We start from the raw sequence: 18,888 nt of genomic DNA on the forward strand, positions 1-18,888 counted from the left end.
AAAATGAAAAAAAAAAAAAAAGATAGTAGGAAAAAAAAGAGTGATGCTATTGAAGCTGACTGCAAAGTTATTTGATGACTACAAATACTTGTGTCCCACTGCAAGTGCTAACTCTGCCTCCAGGGCTGATACAGCCAAACTACTAACTTCCCCACATCCGATCCCCCTGTATTCCCACCCCTCCTCAATAAAACCTGTCAGTGCCAAGCCCCACAAAACAGCACAAGCATGCTCTTGATTCTGACTGACTTCTCTGCAGAAGCAAAGTATTGCATTGAAGAACTACTATTTAGGAGCAGACCCACAAGGAAAATTGCTTTTCTTTTCAAAACTGCCTGTCACATTTTCTTTTTCTAATTCCCCCTTTCCTCCTCCTCTCCGTCACCAAAGGGCCCCTGGGCCCTATGAGTTTAGATGGTACAAACTCAATTTGTATAAAGAGGCCAGGAAGCAGCACCACAGAGAGGTGAAGATAGTTTGCAAGGATAGAGAAATAATCCAGTCAAGACACAGTGCGATTTTCTTTCCAAACTACTACTACAATAATACCTCCACTTTATTTCCTTCAGGGCAACTGTCATTTCTTTTTAACCAGATTGCTACTGGATATAATAGAAACTGAAATATTACATAGTCACTGATTCTTTGTTTCAATGGCTCATTTCACTACTGCATTTTTACTTTTCCATGATGTGTTTATTGTTGGCATTGTTACTAGGATACAACCACTTTCAAATGATGTAGAATTAAGACCTCTGTCACTTTAAGGCAATGAAATTTCATACACTTTGCTATGTAAGTTTGACTTAAACATTCTTATTGTGTGAGAGACTATTGACTCTCAAAACTGAAGTATTATATTCCTATAGGGCATCATCTTAATAGACATTAACTTCATCTCAAATGTCAACTGAAATGATGACCTTTATTTTAAATATAATAGATGCTTAAAGTCTATTTGCTTGCTTCACAGGAAATCTCTGTATTAGAAGTTGATAATCACAGAAACTTCAGGGTGGCAAAAAAAGCATGATGTAAAATCAGAAAGCAACTGTAAAAGAGTAAGGGATGTCATATTATTCACAAGGGACAATTTAAAACTGTATGAAAGATTTCAAAAGGTAATTAAAATATCTCAAATAATGCACTAATTTGGGTTCTAATATCATCCTAATATCACTGCTGTTTCTTAGAGCAATATATTCCAAAGTTGTTGCTGGATAGAACCCAGTTCTCTCTTTATGCCACAACTCTGTTTCCTTAAATGTATGTGAGTATTTGTGTTACTTAATCGAGGTTTGTTAAAACAAAACGGCGTGGTTCGTAAGTCAACATGTACAGCTGTCAACATGAACAGAATCGGGCTTTGCAAATACCAGTACGATCTCATTTTATATCATACATCACTATGTTACTTGCCAAGAAAATGGTCAAGGTGAAATACAACAGTTTCCAATTATATTTGTCAGGAGTCCACAATTAGAAAATTTAATAAAATTCACTATTATGCATTTCTGATTTATAATATTTTGCTCAATGTCTTATAATAGAAGATCACTAGAAATTTTATGTGATGTTAATCTCAGTTCAACAGAAGTTCTTGTAAAAATTACATATAAAAATATCAATTTCAGGAGAGAAAACTGCAGTGACTGATATGGAGCACAGGATTTATTTTGGGAGTGATGAAAACATTATGAAATTAGTGTTGGTGGTTGCAAAACATTGTGAAGATAATGAATATCATTAAATTGTATAGTGTGTAAAGGTGATTTTCACGTATATTAACTCTATCTTAATTAAAAATAAACAAAGCAAAAATCTTACAAAAAATATGTACCTTTAGTACTGTCTGAAGCAGGATTTAGTGTGCCTTGAAATAGTCGTGTCTTATATTAGAATACAGTAATGTTTTACAGCTTTACAAAGCATTTGCACATATGTTAGTTCATTTATACTTTAGCTTCTTGGAGATTAGTCAGGTGTTTCTATTTCCAATTTATTAATGAGGAAAACTGATGGAAAACAAATAGTTTTGGGGACTTACATATGATAACACAGCCATCAATTCTTTAATGTTTCCTTAAAAATTAAAACAAAAAAAAATCTCTGAAATAAAATGCTAACTTACATAAGGAATACAAAGACATTGTGACAAAATTAATTCCCACATATTTTCTCACTGTTAAAAAAGGAACACATTTAAACAATCTTTCAAAGATAAAATTCTATGTGTAAAGAGCTTTTTATACTAAGGGTAGCATTTTGAGTAATTTGAAATATAATCTTTATATTTTATTTTGCCTTATGTTTTCTGCACAAAACATTTTTTTAAATTTTCTGTATGTACATATATCACATTAACAATAATCTGAAAGCTGCTCAGAAAAATAAGAATTCGATTCAGCACCTAGCATAGCCTAAAAGGATATTTATCACAGAACCTGCCATCTTGTGTTAACTGCTTTTTAAACCCTTTCCAAAAATCTTAAATTGTGAGTCATTATTGCCTCCAGCAGATAAGAGAAAGAAAATCACTAAAGTAAAATGTAATTTTTTACTCTAACAGAGTATAATTTTCATAAAAAGTATGTATTATTAACATTTATTTCAAAATTTCTTGAAATCATTCCCAATTATTTTGAGTTTTCTTGTTTCTTTCTTCTGCTAATTCCTGTAGCACTAGTATTTATTCCATTCAACAAGCAGTGAATTATTAAATCTTTGAATATTTTGTATTTCCTGACAATGGTGGTTTACTCTTTCCTAGTATATTTAAGATTCTTTCTAGCCAAGACATCCTTTATCATTCTACCTATCTTCAAATGGGAAGCTCCATAGTAGATCTGAAAACTCCAGTTGACTTAGCCCAAAAATAACCAAGCATATATTGTCAACTAATTTTCACCAAAGGCACAAAGAATACATAATGGGGAAAGAGAAATCTTTTCCATAAATGGCGCTTGGAAAGTGAGACACACATGTGTGAAAGACAGGAGATGGAAACATTTTGCAGCATACACAAAAATTAACTCCCAATGGATTAAATGCCTAGGTGGTAAGTCTTGACACAAGAAAACATAAGGGAAAATCTTCTCAACATTGGCTCTGGTGGTGATTACTTGAAAATCAACCCACAAGTTTAAGCAACAAAAGGAAAAATAATAAGTGGTACTACTTCAGATTAAGAATCTTAGCAAAGCAAAATAATCAAGAAAATGAAAAAAAAAAGCCTATAGATAGGGAGAAAATATTGGGGTTGATGTCTAAAATATATAAGGAACTCGACACCACTCAACCACAGAAGCAAAACAAAATAATATAAAAAGTGTTTAAAAGGGGTGAAAAACTTGAATACACACTTTTCCAATGATGGCATAAAAATGCCCAACAAGTATATGAAATGGTGTGCAGTGTAACATTTCACTGGGGAAATGCAAATCAAAAGCACAATGAGATATCATTTCATACCTGTTAGAATGGCTGTCACCAGAAAGACGTGAGATAAATAATGGTGGCAAGGGTGTGGCAGCAAAGGAAATCCTTGTGTGCTGTTGTTTGTGAGAAGGTGAATTAGTATGGCCACTGTGTAAAGCGGTAGGGAGGTTCCTAGAAAATTAAAAATGGAACTACTGTATGACTCACCAACTGCTCTTCTGTGAATAAATCCAAAGGAAATAAAATCAGCACCTTGTAGAGGTTCCTGCACACCCTCCCACCCATGGCCACGCTGGCGTTATTTACGACAGCCATGATAGGGAAACAACTTCAATGGTGTACATATATGGATGAATGGATGCCCTACATGTATACAATGGAATACAACAAAGACAATATGGAGATCTTGCCATTCCCAACAGCATGGATGAAAGTGGACAGCATTATACTATGTGAAATAAGTTAGATACAGAAAGAAAAATATTGACACATAAAATCTAATAAAAGTAGAATATGTAGAAACAAAATAAAGACCATTGGTTATCATGGACTAGGGAAGAAAGGGAAGAATGGTTGGAAATGAAAAAGTTTTGGTTGCAGACTGGAAAATTACAATTATGGAGCATTAATAAGTCTAGTGATCTAATGTGTATCATGAAAACCTTTGTCAATAATATTTTATTACATACTAGATATTTGCTAAGGTAGTAATTTTTCCAAGGTCTTACTACACACACACACACACACACACACACACACACACACACACACACAGGCAACTGCGTAAAGTGATGAGTATATTAATTTGCTTGTCTGTAGTAATCATTTCACTATCTGTATGTACATCATTTTTAAATGCTTCAAGAATAGACAATGATAAATAAAGAGACTATTTACCATGCTCCCTCCATTTCCAATCAAAAGACTTCATCTGATTTAGACTCAAGAGGAACTTTTTAATGAAAACCCAGCTTGAGTGTCACTATCCAAATTCTCCAAGTAAAAGGTATTCATTCAGTAATCCACTGAACGCTTATTTGTGCTAGGCACGGTTACAGTTACTACAGATATTGCAATAAATAAGATGGGCAAACGTTATCAAAAAATTAAAGCAAGGACAGAGGAATAGGAATACTGGAAGAGAGTCTACAAATTTAAAAGAATAAATGAATTGATGACACACAGTTACATGTAGAGACCAGAAAGAGTTAACACAATACATCTATTTTCCAGAGAAAGTCCTCCATGAAAATGGAAGAGCAGATGCTAAAAACCAAAGTAAGGATGAAATTACTGGGTTTAACAAGTGATATTTCCTTTTCTCAACTGTATGTTATGTAACTATCCCATTAGGTTGAGCATCCCAGCGAGGTGAAATTATTTGCATCTGCACAAGTAAGCAGCCTTAAAGGCAGAAGCAAAGCTAACTCATACTGGCATCGCCAATACCCAGCTAAATGCTTCATACATAGTAGATGGTTACTATTTGTTAAACTGATTAACTAAAGGTATATTCATGATAAGAAAAATTTACTTAGTTTCTTAATATTGTGATGACTTTATTAAAATATTCCTTTTATACAATGGATCTTAGGCTTTATTCCATTTTCACTCAGGACTCATTATTTTCTTCCAAGTAATGCCCTGAACCATGGCAAATAAACTGAAGCCATCCGCACACCCCTACATACACACACCATTCCCTGACACCCAGTGTATTTTCTTTCCCAGATCCTAGTTTTAGTGTTAATGGCACTAACCATTAGGTTTTGTGCATTTCATTGAATAGAGCAAAACAAGAACTCTGAAGTGTTCTTAATGAAATAAACCAAGAACCGCTGTTCCCACGTTATTTGTGATAAAATGTAAATCTTTATTACTTATATGGAATTAATGCAAATGTAAAAATAATTAGGAAATAAGTTCAAACGTGAGACACGGTGTGCAACTTTATGCTATCTCAGTTACCAACAATCTACACAGCAATGTGTCTAGAAGGTATGGAATTACATGAAACACGAACCTTATGTGAAGAGATTCCTTACTTTGCACTCGGCCCTCCCCCAGAAAACTTCGTGATAAAATTGAAATGAAATATTTTGAGTAAAATTCAAGTAAACATCTAGCTACATCCTTACACTCTGTGTACTACCATGTTGGAGGAAATCAATGGTTATATATTCATAGTTTTTGTTCAAATTTTTCCAGTTTTATTTCCATTTTTTTTCACTACAAGGTGCTATGTTGGGGTACGTGGACTCGTGTTTGCGTATCTGCTGATGTATCTGCACGCACAAGCTACACGGAGTCCGTGATGAAAAATGTTACGATCACAGTAAAAGACCTAAAGAGGCATTCTTGCAAACCAAAACAAAAACAGGTCACACAACTCTCGAAAATGCAGTCACATCAGGGGCCAGTTAGTGTTTAGCTCCATTCCTTAGGATGTGAGGAGAAAGCAGGCTCTCAGAGTGATCATGCCTGCTGCCTCACGCTCTCTGATGGGACACAGCACTCAGACACTTGTCTGACTGTACCCTGAGGATGCTCTCGCGGCGAGACACTTTACCAGAACATTTGTCACTGAAAAGAAAATGTGTGAAATTACCAGACAGGGCCTGATAGATCTTTCCTGAACAGAAAAATGTGAAATACTTTCATAATTGGACATCCCAATGAACAAAGCGTCATCTATATGAGCAAAAGTTTAGAATTTTCTACTTGAAAAAAATTCATTGCAAGATACCTCATAAATATGTTCAGTAATAGGGAATTTTACATGACTTACGACACTGAAAGTGAAGTATAGCTAATGTTACTACTTTGCTAAATGTATTTGATTTTTTTCTAGAACAGAGAACTACAAGGTGCAAGTATATAATAATGGCAATATTTAAGTAAAGATGAATTTTTAATACAATGGGCATTTAACTAAATCTATAAGTTGCTTTATTAAAATTAATTTTATTTGTCATCAACACTGATGGTTTTAATCTGATGTAGATGCTTTATTGGAAAGGAAGAGAACACAGAGCGACTACTTGAATACTTTCCATCCAACCGCCCTTTACTGAAGGTATTTTGATAATTGTTATTGTCAATACTCAGTTTATTTTCCTCACGTTACTGCATTATGCTAATTACTACAGCTTTTTCTTTTTTTACTTTTTTAAACTCACAAAACAGCTATGAGATAGACACTTTCATTATCCCATGTTACAAACAATGAAAGTGGGCCATACTTAAAGTTGGGTAGATAACATGTAAAGGAATTAGAACTCAGATCCAGGAATCTGATCTGTGTTCAAGCCTTATAACCACTGTGCTTCCTGCTATTCGTTGTCTACAGAAACAAAGGCTATAATACTTATAATCTTACTTATTACAATAATTGTAATTATGATTAAAACAAATTAAAAGTCTGTGTGATATTAAAATGTAAAAAAGATGCATATAAAAATGTGATGCAAAAGGAATAAAATATATTTAAATTTAATTACAATAATTGTAAGTGCACCAAGCACATAAATTGAAAAACATAGACCAAAAGATTGAAAATTTAAGACAACCTATTTTGTTAAGAGCTATAAGAAAATGATAATGACAAAGAAAAAAGGTTGAAAAGGATGAGAAAAATGTATCAGGCAAATATTAACCAAAGATATGGTAAACAAAAAGAGCCTATGGTACTATGTTAGTAGATGAAACAGATCATATAATTGTGGATAGAAAGCTTTTAGAAATAACACTAAAAGTTTAAATTTAACAAAGACATACAATAATTCTGAAGTTATATGCATCTAATATGTCCTCACAATTTATGAATCAAAGAGTAAGGGAATTATAAGAACTTAGCAAACTCCCATTATTATGGGACATTTTAGAACAACTTTCCTAATTAGTGATGGCTCACATAGACAAAACAAAAACATACAAAAATCCAGATTTTGGCAATTTGGCCAAATACAATTAGCAAGTTTAATCTAATGGATATGTATAGAATTATACATCAGAAAATTCCATGATACTTACTTTTCAAAACATACAGATCACTTACAACAATTATCTACACACTAGGCCATAAAGCAAGAATGAACAGATTTCAGAGAGTTGGTATTATGCATAAATATGATTTTAAAACCTTTGGTTTTTAGATGGAGAAGTTAGTCTTTAAAAATGGACTCCAAAAACAACAATTTAACCTTTGAATGAGTGGTTTTGTCTTTAACTTCAAGTCTATGACGTGCATTTTAGAATAATATGAAATATTTACCTGGGAATTGAGTTGAAATTTCTATTAAAAATACAATTTGAGTACTGAAATCTGATCCTTTTTTTTTTCAATGTGCTTTGCCATTGACAAGTGGGATCATTAAAATCTCTGTGTTTGTTCTAATTAATGTGTGGGTAGTTGGCAGGAATTACAGGTTATTTAATATTATATGGTGGTTAGCAATTCAAGACCTGTACAGTCCGAAGACTGCACTATTGGGGAGAACAATCATGAAGAAAAATACTGAAAGCCACAGTGTTTTGCAAAAAACTGAAATCACATACAAAGTACAAAAAATTCAAATACTTTATATTCTGTATACCTAATCTCCTTCCCCAAAACAAGAAAGACTAAACCATTCTCTATGTTTGAAATACATATACATCTGTATGTATGATGATGTTTTGGGAAAATTGCAAGAAAATTTTCAGAAGTGAAACTGATGAGGTATTAACAATAAATAACATAAAATTGATCGAACTTTTAAAAAAGTCACCCACTTGAATACAAATTTTGATAAAGCCAAACGCTCAAAATTTTTCATTACACATCATTTGCTACCTATTTGCATTCAAGATATGTTTCAGATGAGGCTAAAAGTGAATAGTAATGACAAAAACTATAAATTAATATTTTGATATATCACAATTATTTGTATCTGTGAAATAGTTTATAATGACTAACTTTCAACAGTTATTGTGGTAGCATTTACACAAATTTATAAAGGAAGTAAACTTTCCAATGTGATATGCAAGTAATTAAGGAAACTAAGCCATAATGTTGGTGTAAATTTCAGTGTTAAACATATTTCTAATTATAGGAGATGCATAATTAAGATTTTTCAGGCTTTTAGTTATTCTGTCTTATGCTTGATTGTCTATACAGCCAGTAGAAATATTCTTCCCTATATTTCATTCTGTTTTTTTAAATAAAATAAAGTAGGAATGGAATTTACCAGAATCCCACACCTCAAAAAAACCTTCGAAAAAACTTCCACTCACATGTTTAAGGCTCTACCACAGTTCATAAATGATATGGAAAAATGTCCGAGTGTCACCCAATCTTTTAGGATCATTCATCTTTCAAAACTACTGTTTTCATGTATTAGTTTAAAACACAATTAATATTCCTCTCATACAGCTACTACTTCTAAAGGTCACATGTGTTTTTCAACACCACACATGTAGTTAGCAAAATCTGATCCTCATCATAGGGAGATTTTAGTCTATAAATGGTTCACCTAAACACTAAAATGGGCAAAAAAAAAAATCAGTATTTCAGGGTGTACATTTATCAGCGATAGCAAGCATAATATTTCAAAATGCAAGGAAATAATAGTATTTCAATCTTATTAGCAACTGGTTTTTACTTGACATTTTCTATGTATTTGCTGACAGTTTTCTTATTAAATCTTTCTCTGCACCAGCACAAACATCCCTTTGGTTAGTAAGCTCTTTTCACCACATAATTTTGAGTAGTGGAAAAAAAAATACTTTTCAGACGAGCATATAGTTAAAAATATAACAAAGGATGTTAAGAAAGAAGGGACTGAGCATGGAAGAAAGGAGAGAGGGAGATGGCGAGAAACTAAATACATGACTGCAAATGTAAGTAGTGTAGAAAAAAGGAAAAATGTAAAGAAAATGTATTTCAGCATCTTCCTAATTTCAGTATTATACTAAATGTATAATCAAGATTTCCAGGTTCATCTCTTTTAACTAGAAATGTGCTCTACTCTTAGTTCCATTTCTAAGCCACTATAGGTATTAAACAGCAATTTACATGTGATTTGCATTTTTTTTGTACTTGTGGTTTTGGTAAGTCTTCCAAACCTAATGACTGTTCCTTTGGCCAGCAACATAAATGCTATAATCACACAATTATTGTGCTGGGAACAGTTTAATTCAGCATTTTGTTCTCAACCACAGAACAATTACTCAACAATTTCGGTTAACCAGACTAGCTAGCTGCCTGGAGAGAAAGAGGAATATTCACAAGATCTATTGTCTTACATAGAGGCAGCTACTAGATCTGCTGGAACTTCCTGGCATTGCCCTGTTCATCTGTCTCTTCAGGGTCTTTCACATTATCTTTCCTAATGAAAATGGAAAGCTGCAGGTCTCTCTTTAAGGACTTGCTATTTGTCCAGTTCTTTTAATTATACATTTGCATATTTTTAAAAGAACACAGGATTGTGGTTGTGTCTGGAAATGTAGGCTGAAACATACATTGGCTTTAAAAACATTTAAAATAATGATGGCTAGTACAAAGAACTGCAAATTCACAAGTTAAGTTAGAAACTCTTCCTCCAAGTATCCTATGGTGCTGTGGAACTGTGGGTTTCACATCTATCATTTAAACTACATGACTGCTAACAGTGAAACCCAGTAGATAACAACTTTCATTCTAAATTTATAATTTTTAAAATAGAAATTGTGGTGATTAACATAATCACGGCTGTTAACGTTCTTTTTGTATTGTTATTTAGTTTAATATGATTTTTAATTTATTACAACAGAAAAGTATAGAGCTGAGCAGATTAGTTGTAAAATATTCAGAGACATGGTTTCAAATAATTCATTTACCTGTGTAAAAATATGTCATCTTCCTTGACTATATTTATCTCATAAGTGCAGACAACTTTTAGACTAGCACTATTTCATATTTCATAAGTTTGGAAGCTAATGAGAGACAAAGTAGTTACTATACAGTGAAGGAGATGTGAGCAGTAAATGGTAGTAGTGGAAGAAAACAGGAAGCCAAAATGTAAAGACTTCCTTTTCTCTCCCTCTGCTCTTTATCCTCATTCTTTTGCTTTGTTTTCTTCTATTCTGCTTCCTCTTCGGTTCTACTTTTAAGTCTAAGGCCATAGAACCCTGAATGCACCCACTCTCATCTGTTCTACTTTTAAATAGTAGGCAGGGACAACAGTAGAGAAATCTCAACATAGTAAATAGTAAAAGCAATATATCCATTTAAAGATATACTGGGAACCAGGAAAGGGCCCAAACATAAAGACAACTCCTTAATCAAGAAATGAGAGCACAGAACCTGAGAATTCTGGTAACTTAAAATTTTCATTATTTATTTATTTATTTCAGTACTGGGCATTGAACTCAGGACCTTGTGCTTGCCAAGCAGGCGCAGTGCCACTGAGCTACATCCCTGGTCTTTAAAATGTTTAATTGTGTCTCTCCATGTATTTAGTAAATGAGTATCATATTTAGTAAATGAGGTATATTTTCCACAGCTTTGTTATGCATAGATCACTCAATTTCTGCAGTATATTAATCTAACAAGGAAAGCTTCAAATGCACTGGTTTGTAATAATTATCAAGCTCCCAAAGTCTTTTTCCAAGCAAAAAAATTAATGTAAAAGAACACTGATTATAAAAGCGTGGGGAGTGTCAGGTTCACCTACAAAGAACAGACCCTGCTTTTCGGTACCAGGATTCAACCAGCTGCCTCTTGGATCCCATAAGACCCTGTCAAAACAATTTGAATCTACTGATTTGCCACTTACTCCATTCTTAATATTCAATACCAAAATTTCATAGAGATGATGTAGTTAAAAATAATATGCATAACAGGATCATACACTCGATTACTATAGTGTCACACAGACAATAAGGTATGATAATTCACAACTTTATTCCAATTTAAGAGTATTTATATCTTCTAAATAAAAAGGAAGCACGATAATCCTCCACACAATACTCACAGAATCAATTTCTTTTAGAGCATGAAATTCATTTACTACATAGTATAAGTCCCTGACATGATTTCTAATTCTTCAATCCAGGTATTTAAGTGAGCTATAATTAGAGAGTGAACATTTGCAGAATAGAGTATAGTCTATAAAAAGAGGATGCCAAAATAGTATCATGATTTTTTTGAATGAAAATAACTCAACTTAGTGCAAATTTTATGCTAAAAAATGAGCCAGATATTAAATTCAGAATGAAAAAAATTGGCTATATCCTTGCCACTTCCTGGTTAATTTGGCCGAGAGCCAATTTTCCAATGTTATGACCATCCTGTAGCCCCAGTAAGTGTTTTATTTATTTATTTTTGTATTGCATAAAATATGAGCTTAAGAACGGAAAATGTGAAATGGATGACATATTTTAGAACAGCTTCTCCCAGAATACAAAAATATTCCCCAACTCAAAACTGAAACAAATAGTAGAACTACCAGGCAATGCCAATTGGCGACTCTCTAATGCCATTCAAACTTCGCAAATACTGGGCTCTCAAACGGATTTTAATTATTCAAAAGAAAACTAGGAAATGGTTCAAGTATCAATTGCTTTCACAGAAATACAAATTCTGTTTTAAGAGAAACACATGACATATCTGTTCCTTATCCTATAACATTGCAGTAATTACCTGGTCAGTTGTTTCTTTAAAATGAGCAGTAGTAGACAGGAGATTTCTCTTCTGTAGTCATCAAGATTCTGCTCAAAAGTTATACTTACTGATATATACAATAGAAAATACACATGCATATGTGCATATATAGATGCATATTTGCAAATGAAACCTGGAGGAAACAACAGCACTAAAATGACAGTTCACTGAGTCTAGGTATTTTTCTATTAGAAGAAATTCCAGAACAGTTAAAAATTTATTTCTGTTGACAGGGAGGTGGTCTCTGATATGATGTTAGCACAAAGTAACAGAGACAACTAAAAATCAGTTCAATAGTGAAGATTTTGTTTTTTGTTTGTTATTGGGTATGAGCAAAGAGATTATCTCTTCTACTGAGATTCAGGGAAACAGTTTTATGACAACTACATATTTTTATATCTACTATAAATATGCACAAGTCAAAGTAATACCATTTCATCTCAAAAAATTGTCCGAACATACATGTGTGGTCATTAACAATACAAATGGTAATGGGGATTTAGCTCAGTGGTGCAGCCGCCTGACTCACAAGTACAAGGTCCCGAGTTTGATCCCTGACACACACACACACACACACACACACACACACACACACACAAAAAGGAATACAACTGGCATTTTCAAGGCAGAATTTTGTGAACATAGGGCAAAATTATTTAAAATCAAAATTATTGGAGCTCCTGACCTGAATATTGACATCCAAAAACATTTGGAAGTTTGTGTCTGTGTGTGTACCATACAATATAAATATAAATAAATATATAGAGACACACAGAGAAAGTTACAGTATTATAATTGGCATGGAAATGACAGCATCATATTACTGTTTTAGACCAAATGATCTCTAAAGGAGAATTTAGGAACCAGAAAAAAAACCCTTTCAATAAACAAGGAATTCATTATATTATAAATATATCCAAACCCTTATATTCTAAATTAGAGCCTGCTTATTCAGACCCTGCTTTTTAACATGAGTCACTCATTCACAGAAGTCGGGGGTCCTAAGGCTGGCTTATGGTAACACTCTAAATTAGTAGGCAACAATAGAGAGTTTTATATGATCGCAATGGTCCACATCCATTAAAACTGCTGAACCACAGAATAATGGCTTAGTTGCTGATTGTTCAGACAGAATCACTTTCTGCTGTACAGCACACATGCCCATCTCTACAATGGCTAAAACGAAACACTGGGGACTGTTGCCTCTGGTTAGTGCCTGTTCACTTTTTTTATATTAACAAAAACAGTTTTGTTTTGTATTTCAATCAGCATACCACTGATCACTTTTCACATATTAGCCTCTGCCCTAGAGTACTCTAGACAATCATATGGTTTCCATCTGTGCTTTCTATTAAATCATGATAATCCTTTAAGAACAGCTGGACCTTTGGTTCTCACTCATGAACTCTAGATTTCTTTGGCTACAATTCTGGTGATGCTGTACATCTATCTTGCTTGCCAATAAATGCTTTTATGTTGTTCTTTGGGGCTGTGAAGCAGTGACATCACCCATTCAACAATACAGTAATATGGTTCAGATCCCAGTTATAATGTGATAGTAAGTCACCTCTAATATGGAGCTGCACTTAGAAAATTATTTTTAGACATATGACAACATTAATGACAAGTTTCCAACTATACTGTGTCATTAAATAATCAAAATGTAACATATCCAGTTAATCAAATGGTTTTGATACACTCTCACAATTGGAAACATTGCAAGGCATACATTTAACTCAAGCAATTTCAGTGATCAGTACAGTAACCTATTCTTCCAATGAAAAGCAATTTCAACAGATTCACGACCACACAATAATACAATATGGTTTAAATCATATAATGACAATGGCTACAAAGTTATATGAATGGACTCTAATATATGTAAATAGTTTCCCAAACTTCTTACATTCTATATCTCTCTGTCCCTTATTTATTTTTCAGTAGTTCAGCAAGTTACCAGAGATCCTTTGCTAAATAATGTCCAGGTGATTGTCATCCGCTAGATCTCACCCTTGCCATTTTTATAGGAATAAATTACATCGTTAACTGGAAAGGCATGGCACAGTATACAGCAATAATGTAAAAAGATGTTGAGTATCATTTTTGAAACGGTTGTGACTAGAATGTTTTGAATTTTGAAATCTTTCAGATTTTGGATTTTTTTTTTTTTGCATACATACAGAGAGATTACATTGGGAATGGGACTCAAGTCTAAACAAACTGTTTACAGACTGCCTGAGGTAATTTCTTTACAACACATGACACAAAGTTTCATGGTATGGAGTTTTCTACTTGTGATATGGCATATGTTCTCCAAAAGTGTCATAATTGGGCAGCATTTTAGCATTTTGATTTTTCAGATTAGAATCTTACAACTGTTTCCTATACACGTATTAGACCATAAAATCTATGAGGATGGGGCTGTGTCTTTCTTGTTTAAAATTTTATCTTTTCTATCCCAAGGAGTATGAGAAAGAGCAGAAGTTCAGTAAAATATTTCTTGAATGTTTACACAGACATGAAAAGTAGGGGAGTGTACACGACTTTCCTCGTTTTTCTTTTACCATTTTAAGCATCTCTTTCAGAAAATTACCTGACAGAAAACTCTGAGGAATTTTTCTGTGGTTTTGCTTTCATGTATTTTATGGTTGCTACCAAGTCAATGTCAATTTTCTTCAGGGCATGTGGAGCTGAGTTCCGCTTCCTGTTCTTTTTCTGTCTGTATCCTCCCTCTAGTGCATGTGTTATCAACTCCTAGACTTGCATGGCTACAGGATTTTCTTGCAGGTACAACTGATAGGAGAAGCTCCTTTCAGATAAGCTCGTGTTCTTAACTATAAGTTTACTGTTGCTCCGGCTTTCAAAACCAAGTTTTGAAGAAACTGGCACATCTAATGCTCATCCACCCTGAGCTCATCTTCAGAGGCTTAGGGCTGAAGATGTTTCTGCTGTTCTAATTCACAGCATACATCCAAACACTGTTTACTTTTTCCCAAAAAAACATACTAACAACTTTCAATTATACTGACTATAACTTATTAATTAACCTAAATCACTTTAAATTCTAATTCAATTTCCAGAATTCTCATCACTTCTTATCATTTATTTCTATGCTTTTACTGACAGCAAAAAACTTGACTGATGTGGTTTCCATTGTGTCATTTAGATCGTAAGTCTCCCACCACCTCCCACTAAAACATCACCTCGTGTGCTATTTGAGCTTTGTCCTGAGAAGATGTGGAAAGTCTGGAAAGGGGCAAAGACATGGCTAAGGAGAGACTCTTTAACTCACGCACACAAGCAAAATGAGAAGAAGGAATAAAGAATTTGGAATTATATATCCTTGAGATATACTTTTCTAGAATATATAATTACCACACAGAGAAGTGCGTTCAATTAAGAAAGATGTATTTAGGGCTTGATGCTTCACTTTCGGGTGCCTGGAAGAAATGCCTTTAAGATTGAGTCATATACTTCTGAGTTCCTGTTGATTTCGTTTATTTTACGAGGACCTCAGGCTTGAAATGGGCAAAACTGAGCCATTTTCTACATCAAATTTACTTTTCACTCGTGTCATGATGTCCCAGAGGGGTCACCCTATCAACTGAATCATGTCACTAACTGCTGTTCCTCATATAATACTCAGCTCAGGGGTCACCTCCTCCAGGAAGACTCCCCTGGCCTCTGAGTCCACACTCATGTCCCTGTCTTTTCCTAGTTTGGAGGAGGAAACATATGATTGATTTCACTCATTCATCATATTGAATTACAATCAAAAGATCTGGTGAAAAGTCAGGTGCTACAGCTGACATATAAGCCAGAATTGGACTTCAGTGATTGTCAAATTCTGTCCCTCCAACTTTCCCCATAACGGATATAAAAACGAATTCACTCAATCACTCATTGTAAACTCAATTATTTACTTCATGATTTCTTATACGCCAGATACCATCAGACACTGAGATTAAGAAGGCATCATATAATCGATTACAAAATGATACTTAAATAAATTCCCTACTCATCGGTCCTACTCATTTTCAATACTGTACATTAAATCTTCCTCATCTTTTCCTGTCACAATTCACAGAATTTACAACTTCTTTCCTCTCTCCTACAAGTGTACATAATAGTGGGTTTGGGATATAATGTAAAAAGACTTGATTCTAAATATTATAATGTCGAATGCGGAAATCCTAAAACATCAAAATCTCTAAAGTCTCAAATCATAGAAGTTCAAAATACTGATAATATAATTCTAGAAGGAAAAAGAAACCTTTAAATTATTCTTTGAAAGACATCCACTTACATTTTAACGGGAATCTGAGAAATGTTTAAAAATATAACAAAATCCTTCAAAGGCCACTTTACCCAATTCCATAGTTAATAATAACATGCACATTTTTGCAAGCACAGTCACTTAGGTATATTACCAAGAATCAATCACAGATACACAGCTATGAGCCGATTAAACATAAACAAGAAAAAGCTAATGAAAATGTATAAACACACAGTCAGCAATGTGTGTACCCAGATTTATACCTGCACCTTGTATGACACTGTGATAGACAACCCATATTTTTTTTTTGGGGGGGTACCGGGGATTGAACTTGTATCCTTGTGTTTGCAAGACAGGCAGCGGAACCGCTGAGCTAAATCCCCGGCCCTTCAACCCACATTTTTGACGAGATGATCCAATCCCTGGGACAAGTCACTACCGCATGTATAGTCATACAAAGAGCCACAGTCTCCACACATTTTACTTTTCAAAAAAATACAGGTGTTGGAAAAGACCATCTTTTCATTTACTGAAGAGGTTTTAATGTTTTTATGCACACACTTAATGCTTAGGCAGAATGTCAACATTGTGATAATGTACTTTTGCAGAGTCAAATATACATAAAATATAAAAATATATTCTCTAGAAATATTTACGCCAATTTATACCTCCAGTACTGGGACTGAGGCAGAGGTGAAACACGTGGCAGAGTACACGGGCTTTCCCAATTTCAACATTTGCAATTTTAATCTCTTAGGGTTGTGATTTTTAGATTTCAGAGTTTTGAGATGTTGGTGTTTTGAGATGCCATCACTGGAGAGTATGGCATGAAGGGGTGAGCACTTGGTATTTTGCCTTTTGGGATTATAATCCACAAGACTAAAATGCAAACCTCTCCATTTACAACAGTGCCCTGTTCTGGACTCTACAGCAAGAACTGCTCAGTCTGTTAAGTGATCCCGATCTACCTCCTTCCTGTCTTACCTTTGCCTACTTTGTCTCCTCACTTTACGCTTTACTAACACTTAAAGACACACAGGTCCGACACATATTAGCTCGCACTATATCGGCAGCTTTCTCATTTAACTGAGCATTCAGCTTGGGCTTACTTACATTGGCCAAACTTCCTTAGCTCCTAAACTCAGGTTTTTACCTTCCCTCTCACATTCCACAGTGAGGAAGGGGGCCCACTCACAGTTACACCAAAGACAATTGCAATGCCTCTTTTTCTTCTCTGGCTTCTAATCAGACCACATAACTTGAGGTCATGGCTTAAAATTCAGAACAAATGAGAGTTGGTGAAAAGTTTTAAGCATGTTTGACACTCTCCTTTTAGAAAGACCAAATTAGGAACAATGAAGGGAAATTTGGAGAGGCAGCCAAGACAAAGACAAAGACACCAGTTGGAAGAGTATTAAAATGACGAAGTGAGGGTGGTTATGGGCATGAAACAGGGCGGGAGCAATGAGTGAAGCTGATTCCTGCATTTGAAGATACATTATTATTTTCTGTTTTTAGATTGTCACAGTTCTAGACTCCAAATTGATAAGTATAATTTTTTCTTGAAACCTTGACTAGTTTTAGTGAAGATCATTTTAATTCACAGAACAAATTAGTCTCTTCTTTTGTTGCCTGAAAGAGTATATTATTAGAATGATCTATTCTTTGAATATTTAGTAGAACCATCTGTAAAACTGTCCGGCCCTTTGTGGGAAGATTTTAAACTACTCCACCAATTTATTCAATGTTTATTAAGACTAGTATTCCGGCCTCATTCCTAACTCAACAGTTTCTAAAAACTCTTTTTTTTTTCTATGAATTTATCTAAATTATTAGCAAAAGGTAATTTAAAAGTTATTATCTTTTAAATCTTGTGTCCAGCTGAAATTATTCTTTGTATTATTTATTTGTACTTCCTTTTTATAAATGATAAATCACACCTAAGATTTGTATAGTTCATAGTACTGTTAAAAAAGCTTTGACTCCAATAAGCGACTTTATTACATAATTGTTTTCCTTGTTGTCGTTATTTAATATTTCTAGTACCTATTACACCTTTCTTCTGTTTTTTAAATTTTGTCTATTATTATCTTCCTAACTTCTAAAGTGGACAATAACTGATTAATTTTATTTCTTCATTTATGTAATTATGAACTTGATTTTAAACAAGCAGTTCTATTTGAGGTGTATGCCAAATTTTTAGATACTAGAGTTATTACCAATAAGTTCAAATTTCTTCAATTTCCCTTTACAATTACCTGGTCTTTAAAATTCTTTCCTTATTTATCAATTTTTAAGTGATTATGTATACTTTCCAAATACATGAAATTTCTGTTTATATTTTGACTGATTTCAGAGTAAACTGTATTATCAGTCAACACTGTATGAATCCCTCACTCTACAATAACTGATAAGATATGATTTATGGCCTAATATATAACAATTATTACGAATATCGTGTGTTTGAGAAGGAAGCAGAAATTGAAATTTC

At 33.8% G+C, this 18,888-nt stretch overlaps 1 protein-coding gene across 17 annotated transcripts in view; it reads right to left on the reverse strand.

The window, feature by feature from the left end:
- The window catches only part of Sox5 (SRY-box transcription factor 5), a 936,135-nt gene that overhangs the window by 128,243 nt on the left and 789,004 nt on the right, over window positions 1-18,888 (reverse strand). The gene's annotated exons all lie outside the window — the stretch shown is intronic.

The sequence above is a fragment of the Fukomys damarensis genome, unplaced genomic scaffold (assembly GCF_012274545.1).
Source record: "Fukomys damarensis isolate Sample0158 unplaced genomic scaffold, DMR_v1.0_HiC HiC_scaffold_19, whole genome shotgun sequence".
Taxonomy (NCBI): domain Eukaryota; kingdom Metazoa; phylum Chordata; class Mammalia; order Rodentia; family Bathyergidae; genus Fukomys; species Fukomys damarensis.